Source organism: Humulus lupulus, chromosome 5 (genome assembly GCF_963169125.1).
Source record: "Humulus lupulus chromosome 5, drHumLupu1.1, whole genome shotgun sequence".
In the NCBI taxonomy this organism is placed as follows: Eukaryota; Viridiplantae; Streptophyta; class Magnoliopsida; order Rosales; family Cannabaceae; genus Humulus; species Humulus lupulus.
The window spans coordinates 113,677,728-113,687,670 of NC_084797.1; positions in this window are offsets into that span (position 1 = coordinate 113,677,728).

Sequence of the window (9,943 nt, forward strand, 5' to 3'; positions counted from 1 at the left end):
CTGTGGCAGCCAGGCTGGCCAAACATTTACACGTCGCCTCATGCCTTAGTTGCACCATAGAGCATCTGTAAGCCCAAGCTCAGCAAGAAAACCCATAACAGATAACATATGCAAAACATACACCAAATATATAAACTTGCCATCAATAGGGTAAACACATATGGCCTAGCCATCCCAGGCGCTTTACCTGGCACTGTTATTCGCGGTCCACACCGTGAGGATATCCCAGGTATCCTTAAGGGACTTGCCCTGGAAACTCGCACTCCACGTGCTCAATGCTGCTCCTGGCCCCTTGCCGTACTCGGCCTTACACTCAACGTGCCTAACGCCGTTCCCGGCCCTTTGCCGTTCTCGGCCCCTGCCAACCTCGGCCTACACCGTTCCCGGCTCTTGCCAATCATTCACATAATTGCACTCATAGCATAATAAACAAGTACAAAACACTAGAAAATTCAATCAAATGGCTATCCCTGCAATTCAAACACGTTGGGCTCAGCCTTACATACAAGCTCTATGGGAACAAGGGTTTACTTACCTGAGTCTCGAGCAATCCGGGCACCGATGCCCCGAGCACAGTCCTCCAACTTGAGCCTCGCCGCAACCCTAGGCACAAAACATTAACAATATCCATCCATTAAGTTCTAATCCATTCAATAACTTTAAGTTATATCTCTAACCTCCGGGACTTTGAATTCTATCAATACGTGTGATAAAATCCATCCCGAGCCTTAGCCATTGAGTTCCCAAACCTAAACACCCTTAAAAATACGAACTGGCACTAAGAGCTGCGGCCCTACCCTCAAGCGTCGCGGCTAGCCTCGAAACAGAGGCTAGCATCTCCCTGGAGCACACACGGGACGCGGTGCGCATCACCAAGCGCCGCAGCACGCCTCAAGCAACTCGGCCTCCCATGGGCCGTGTGCGCACATGGGCCGCGACCCTCTCCTCCAAACCCATATTTCTTCACCCTTTTTCTTGCGTTTTCTTCAAACCAAACCTCCCAAAAACTAAACTAACAGTTCCAGTTTATCACCATAATAATTTCTAACACAGAATCAGCTTCAAAACCCAACAGAGTCTAGCTCCAAATTCAGCCAAACCATCAAGAACAAACTACAACCTCAGCCAACATGCAAACTCAGATATTCAACCTTAAACCAGCTAATAAATTGACACAATTTAACATGATAGGCACTTACCTTTGCTGGATTGAATCTCAGAACTGCTTCCTCAAGTGCCCAACTTTAGCTCCTTAACTCTACTAGCCCAAAATCCTCAATTCTTGACTAATTCCACCAGAATTTTCTTTGAGTTTGTCTTAGAGAGTGAAAGAGAGAAAAAGATAAGAACTATCCTCAGCTGGAGGGAATGTAAGTGTCGGTTTCTTAAGCTTCTAAATGATTCCTCCTTTTTGTTTTATTTAACTTAGTCTATGTGGTTACCTTAAGGCTCGGGGTACCAAAACGTCCTCGAGGGAAAAATGGTAAATTTCCCCAATATTCCCTCCTAGACATTCTATCCTCAAATATATCTCCAAATATTTATTTTCTTAACCCGATAACCCCGTATAATAACTAATGCCCAAATTACCCCTCGACTCGCCCCGAGTCGGATTCTCAACCCCGTTGTGACTTTCTGGCCAACCGCTCCCCAGGACCGTCTCAGATCGTGCTGCACAAACATATCACATATATATAGCATTTACCACATTTATACCCCTAATATCCAGTCGGGGCCCACATGCACATTTAACTCAACTAAACATGCATCATTATCTCATATTCATATTAATTCATATATTAACATAATAGTTCATTTATTGCCCTCCAGGCACACTAATCAAGGCCCTAAGCCCTATCAGCAAATTCGGGTCGTTACAACTATCCCCTCCTTACAGAAATTTCGTCCTCGAAATTACCTGAACAACTCGGGATACTGCTCCCTCATCTCTGACTCAAATTCCCATGTCACCTCCTCAACCTTGTTGTTTCTCCACAGAACTTTCACCAAGGCGATGGTCTTGCTCCGCAAGACTTTATCTTTTCGGTCAAGAATTTGAACAGGCTTCTCCTCATAGGACAAATCTTGATCAAGCTCCAGATTCTCAAAACTTAGAACATGCATTGAATCTGACATATACTTCTGGAGCATGGATACATGGAAAACATCATGAACCCCTGATAAAGCTGGAGGCATCGCTAGTCTATAAGCTACCTCACCAACTCGCTCCAGAATCTCGAAGGGGCCAACAAACCTAGGGCTCAACTTGCCCCGAACACCAAACCGTTTCACACCCTTCATGGGTGAAACCCTAAGGAACACATGATCACCAACCTGAAATTCCATGCTCCTGCGTTACAGGTCTGAATAACTTTTCTATCGACTCTGGGAGGCGAGCATACGCGCTCTAATCTTCTCAATCGCCTCATTGGTCCTCTGAACCATCTTTGGACCCAGATATCTCCTCTCACCTGTCTCATCCCAATGAACAGGTGATCTACACTCTCTTCCATAAAGCATCTCGTACGGAGCCACTCCGATGGTCGCCTGATAACTGTTGTTGTACGAGAACTCGATCAAGGGAAGATACTTATTCCACGATCCCCCAAAATCTAGCACACAAGCTCGCAACATATCCTCCCATATCTGAATCGTCCTCTCAAACTGTCCATCCGTCTAAGGATGATAAGCGGTACTAAATCGAAACTGTGTGCCCATAGCCTTCTGCAGACTCTCCCAAAACATGGAAGTGAAGGTGGGGTCTCTGTCGGATACTATCGACCTCGGAGCCCCATGAAGTCGAACAATTTCCTTCACATACAACTCAGCGTACTGTTCCACGGTATAAGTTGTCCTAACAGGGAAAAAGTGGGCGGACTTGGTATACCTATCCAAAATCACCCACACCGAGTCAAGCTATCCCACAGTCCTCGGTAAACAACTGCAAAGTCCATAGTAATATCTTCCCACTTCCATTCTGGAATCCCCAAAGGCTGCAGCAACCCTGCTGGCCTCTGATGCTCAGCCTTAACCTGCTGGCAAGTTAAGCACTTGGCCACATAATCCACCACTTCCCTCTTCATACCCGACCACCAATACAGAGCTCTCAAGTCTAGGTACATCTTCGTCGTACCAGGGTGCAAAGAATAGGGAGTGGTATGCGATTCATCTAAGATCTCTCACCGGATATCAGAATCCATTAGAACGCAGATCTGACCCTTGTACTTCAGTAATCCCATCTCTGATATAGAAAAGTCCTTAGTCGCTCCGACTAAGACACTCTCCCTATGTCCTCTCAACTGGGAAACTTTCCCCTACGCCTCCTTGATCCTCACAAGGAGTGTAGACTGAAGAGTGATGTTGGCCAACTGTCTAACCACCAACTCTATACCCGCTCTGGTCATCTCCTCAGCTAACTTGTTAGATATCTACCTCAAACTAAACAACTGTCCTGGGCCTTTCCGACTCAATGCATCAGCCACTACATTAGCCTTCCCAGGATGCTATAGGATATCGCAATCATAATCCTTAACCAACTCCAGCCACCACCTATGGCGCATATTCAGGACCTTTTGAGTAAAGAAGTACTTTAAGCTCTTATGCTCAGTGTATATCTCGCACTTCTCACCATAAAGATAATGTCTCCAAATCTTAAGTGCAAAAACCACCGCTGCCAATTCCCAATATGTGTGGGATATCTCTTCTCATACTCCTTTAGCTACCTCGATGCATAGGCTATTACCTTACCAGCTTGCATCAGCATGCACCCTAAACCCTATCTGGATGCATCACAGTAAACCACAAACTTTTCATTCTCTGTCGGCAAGCTTAACACTGGCCCAGTGATCAGTCGCTGCTTCAACTCCTTAAAACTGATCTCACATCTGTCTGTCCTGACATACCTTGTCTTCTTCTTTGTCAGTTCTGTCAATGGCATAGCTATTCTGGAGAACCCCTCAGCAAACCGCCGATAATACCCTACTAAACCTAGAAAGCTTCTCACTTCATGAACATTGCTCGGTCTAGGCCAATCTCTGACCGCCTCAATCTTACTTGGGTCAACCAGAATCTCCTCCTTACTGACAATATGGCCCAGAAATGTAACTTGTGATAACCAGAACTCACACTTACTGAACTTAGCATATAACTTATGCTCTCTCAACCGCTGTAGAACCAACAGTAGATGTTGCTCGTGCTCTGTCTCTAACTGAGAGTACACTAGGATGTCGTCGATGAACACAATCACAAACTTGTCCAGATAATCCTTGAAAACCCTATTCATCATGTCCATGAAGGCTGCTGGGGCATTGGTTAATCCAAAGGACATAACCAGGAATTCATAATGTCCATACCTCGTTCGGAAAGCAATCTTTGGTATGTCCTCCTCTTTAATCCTTAACTGATGGTAAGCTAATCGGAGATCTATCTTGGAAAACATTGTTCTTCCCTATAGCTGATCAAATAAATCTTCGATCCTAGGTAGTGGATACTTGTTCTTAATGGTTAACTTGTTTAGCTCCCTGTAATCAATACACATCCTAAGGGACCCATCCTTCTTCTTAACGAACAACACTGGAGCACCCCATGGCAAGAAACTCAGTCTGATGAACCCCAAATCAAGTAACTCCTGCAATTGAATCTTCAACTCCTTCAACTCCACTGGAGCCATTCTATATGGTGTCCTAGATACTGGCTCCGCTCTTGGTACCAATTCTATAACAAAGTCATTCTCCCGCTGAGGCAGCAACCCTGGCAAATCCACTGGAAACAAATCTGGAAACTCACACACCAACCTAGTCTCACCCGGTCCAACCGACACCACCCTAGAGGTATCCACAACGCTCGCCAGGAATCTTATGCAACCTTCCTACATCAGGTCCCTAGCCCTCAATGCTAAAATCATTGGTACTCGCAGTCCACCAACTGTCCCCACAAACACAAAGGGTACCTCCCCTTCTGATTCAAAAGTCACCATTCTGCGCTTGCAGTCAATCGTTGCCCCATACTTTGATAACCAATCCATTCCTAAAATCATATCGAAATCATCCATCTCTAACTCAATCAAATCAACAGACAGTTCCCTACCATCTACCTCTACTGGCAATGCTCTAATCCACTTCCTAGAGATTACCAATTCTCCTGTTGGCAACAAAATCTGGAATCCCCTAGCATACACACCATTAGGTCTACAAAGTTGATCTATCACTCTAGCAGATAAAAATGAATGAGTAGCCCCTGAATCAAACAATGCAGTATACAAAGAACTAGCACTAGAGATCTGACCTATCACAACTGAGGGGATAGCCTCCACCTCAGTCTGTGTCATAGTGAATACCCTGGCAAGAGCAAGGCTGTCACTCTACTTCTGCTCCTCCTTCTTAACTTGAGGGAAATCCCTCTTCAGATGACTGGCACTTCCACAAACAAAGCAGGCCCTGATCCTGCACACACCCTGGTGTCGTCGCCTACACCACGAACACACTGGAAAACTCCTCCAGTTATCACTGCCACCCAGACGGCCAGTGGAAGCACCCCGTGCCCTCCTATCTGTACTGGGAGGAACGAAGGAATCTGGGGCCTTCCTCTACTGCTCACTAGAACCAACACCACGAATGAATCCAACAAAAGGAGGCACTGTCCTCCTAGCATCGCGCCTAACAGCGCTTTCATTCCAAATCTGATCTTCGGCCCTCTCAGCTGTAAGAGCTTTACCCACAACCTGGCCATAAGTAGTAGTCTCTGGATCCAAGGTAATATTCACATCGCAGGCAATCATAACATTCAACCCCCGCACAAACCTGTCCCTTCTTGCCGCATCAGTCGGCACTAAATCTGGCGCAAACTTCACCAATCTGTCAAACTTTATAGCATAGTGTGTCACTGTCGATCGGTTCTGAATCAGGTTGATAAACTCATCAACCTTTGTAGCTCGAACTGCCACACTGTAATACTTCTCATTAAATAGGTTTCTGAACTCTTCCCAGGTCATAACTGATACATCCCTTCTCTGAACCACCACGTCCCACCAGATACGGGCATCCTCTCTAAACATGTAGCTAGCACAAGGTGGGTCATATTCCCCGGAAGTCTCATAAATTCTAGAATTGAGGAAGTCATATTCATCCACTACTCTGCCCGCAATGAGTTTGATCCACCCTCGAAGGTGGGAGGATGCTGCTTACTGAAGCTCTCATACAGAGGTTCCCACTTATTCTCCATAGCAGACTGCACTGGCACTGGCGCTGGAACCTGCTGCACTGGTAGCCCAGTAACCTGAGGTGGGGCCTGCTGCCTCAACTGTCGCAACTCTTCCTTTGTTCGCTGTAGTCTTGCTTCCATTTCGGTAAACATCTCTTGGCCCTACTGCTGCGGAGTCTAGCTGATTGCTGAGGCATCTCAATAAATATGCCTGCAACCAACGAAGCCGCTCATCAGGCATGATACCAACATCCAAAAACCACCTCCCAAACACATTAGCCATCCACAAGCAATAACTCGTATAACATATAACACACAACGGGCCATGCCCTAGCATCATGCATATATTAACTCATTCATCATGCTCTATATAAGATAAGCAAGCAGACAGGGCATTCAAACACATATTCAAACATATTAGTCAATCACACCAACCAACCCTAAGTCGAGCTTGTCACTGACAATGAGTGTACATGTTCGGTCAATCTCTAGAACCAATAACCTTGGCTCGCTCTGATACCAAGTTGTGACACCCTACTTCCTTAGAGCCATTACTAAGTGAGTTTAAGATGTGCATTCAACTCGCTAATTGAGGTTTTAGGTCAAATAGTGTAATTAAGCCATAAACAGAGGAAAAACTTTAGAAACAATTCCATTTCATTGAAAATCATAAAAGTTTAACACCTGGGATCCCAAAATACAGTTTAGAAACATTTACAACATATTAATGAAACCAAGTCGACTAAACGACAAAATCTAGGTTTATTTGCAAACATCTCCCAAAATCCACTGGCTGTGGCAGCCAGGCTGGCCAAACATGTACACGCATGGTTGGTTGGCTTTCTCCTTGCCCTTACCTACACCACAGAGAATCTGTGAGCCAAAGCTCAGCAAGAAAACCCATAACAGATAACATATGCAAAACATACACCAAATATATAAACTGGCCATCAATAGGGTAAACACATACGGCCTAGCCGTCGCAGGCGCTTTACCCAGCCCTGGGTTCGCGGTCCACACCGTGAGGATATCCCAGGTATCCTTAAGGGACTCGCCCTGGCAACTCTCACTCCACGTACTCAACGCTGCTCCTGGCCCCTTGCTGTACTCGTCCTTGCAATCAACGTGCCTAACGCCATTCTCGGCCCTTTGCCGTTCCCGGCCCCTGCCGACCTCGGCCTACACCGTTCCCGGCTCTTGCCAATCATTCACATAATTGCACTCATAGCATAATAAACAAGTACAAAAAATTAGCAAATACAATCAAAGGGCTACGCCCTGCAATTCAAAACACGTTGGGCTCAGCCCTACATACAAGCTCTATGGGAACAAGGGTTTTCTTACCTGAGTCTCGAGCTTTCCGAGCACCGATGCCCCGAGCACATTCCTCCAACTTGAGCCTTGCCGCAACCCTAGTCACAACACATTAACAATATCCATCCATTAAGTTCTAATCCATTCAATAACTTTGAGCTATATCTCTAACCTCCGGGACCTTGAATTCTATCAATTCGGGTGATAAAATACATCCCGAGCCTTAGCCATTGAGTTCCCAAACCTAAACACCCTTAAAAACACGAACTGGCACTAAGAGTCGCGGCCCTACCCTCAAGCGCTGCGGCTAGCCTCGAAACAGAGGCAAGCATGTCCCTGGAGCACACACGGGCCGCAGCGCGCATCACCAAGCGTCGCGGTGCGCCTCAAGCAACTCGGCCTCCCATGGCCGCGCGCGCACACGGGCCGCAGAATACCCATCCTAGGGCCGCGACCCTCTCCTCCCAAGCCAGATTTCTTCACCCTTTTTCTTGCGTTTTCTTCAAACCAAACCTCCCAAAAACTAAACTAACAGTTCCAATTTATCATCATAATAATTTCTAACACAGAATCAGCTTCAAAACCCAACAGAGTCTAGCTCAAAATTCAACCAAACCATCAAGAACAAACTACAACCTCAGCCAACATGCAAACTCAGATATTCAACCTTAAACCAGCTAATAAATTGACACAATTTAACATGATTGGCACATACCTTTGCTGGATTGAATCTCAGAACTGCTTCCTCAAGTGCCCAGCTTTAGCTCCTTAACTCTAACAGCCCAAAATCCTCAATTCTTGACTAATTCCACCCGAACTTTCCTTGAGTTTGTCTTAGAGAGTGAAAGAGAGAAAAAGATAAGAACTATCCTCAGCTGGAAGGAAAGTAAGTGTCGGTTTCTTAAGCTTCTAAATGATTCCTCCTTTTTTTTATTTAACTTAGTCTATGTGGTTACCTCAAGGCTCGGGGTACTAAAACGTCCCCGAGGGAAAAATGGTAAATTTCCCCAATATTCCCTCCTAGACATTCTCTCCTCAAATATATCTCCAAATATTTATTTTCTTAACCCGATAACCCCGTATAATAACTAATGCCCAAATTACCCCTCGACTCGCCCAGAGTTGGATTCTCAACCCCGTTGTGACTTTCTGGCCAACAGCTCCCTAGGACCGTCTCGGATCGTGCTGCACAAACATACATATATATATAGCATTTATCACATTTGTACCCCTAATAACCAGTCGGGGCCCACATGCACATTTAACTCAACTAAACTTGCATCATTATCACATATTCCTATTAATTCATATATTAACATAATAGTTCATTTATTGCCCTCCAGGCACACTAATCAAGGCCCTAATCCCTATTAGCAAAATTCGGGCCATTACAATCATCATCATCATCATCATCACCACCACGTTGTCACCATGGTCACCACCTCCACCACCATAATGATAAACACCTTTGGCAGTGGTTACAAAACCGCCCATGCATGAACCGAAGCTATAAAGGGTTTAGCGTCCCCTTATGCCCTAACACTCACACTCACACATTCACAGTAGGGGTGCCTGGAATACCACGATCCATCCCCTTATGCAAGTCCATATCACAACACCACGGTCAACCACACTCTATCATCAATGTTCAAAGATTCATTAATTTTTACTGTTTACAACCATCAATCTTAAATCTAACCTTTCAAATAAAATATCGTCAACTGAACAACTTCAATATCAAAGAAATCCATAACCTTATAAGCTAACATCAACTGCTGAAAAGAAATGTAGTACCTTTTCTGACCCTTTTGATGGTTTACCTCTCCAGTGTTCCCCTTCTTCTCTTGGCTTCTAAATTCTACACCATCAAATACTGGATCCTTTGAGAACAAGTTCAAGGATGAAAACCATGAAATAAGTAGATCAAAACTTACACTTTCTTGAGATTGACCCTGGGCTGAATTCTTAGTGCCAACTCTTCTCATTATTCTCTATCTTTCTACAAACAAAACAAAGATCTTTTAAGAACAAATTGTTGGTAATTGGTTTACCATATACGCAGTGGAATACACAGGGTGGTGTGCCCAAGGATTTAAAAACAATTATTTAAACAATCTATAACTAATCAGATCCATTAATATGCGTACATTAATCAAAGACATAAAAAAAGGATAAGGAATTTAACAGTTATAGAACTATCAAAATTCTTCGCTTTATTTTTGTATCTCCTGTGAACATCCAAGTCAAACCAGCTGATAAACGCATTTTCGATATTATATTTATTATCCTTTCGCATTTAGGTAATGTTAATTTTAAGTGTTTTTTTAGGTGTTTTTAGCTTTGTTTTACGAGTCTTTGATTTTTAAGCCATAAAATATTTTATTAGGTATTATTGATTAATTTAATGTATTTTTGTGGTTAGGAATTGATG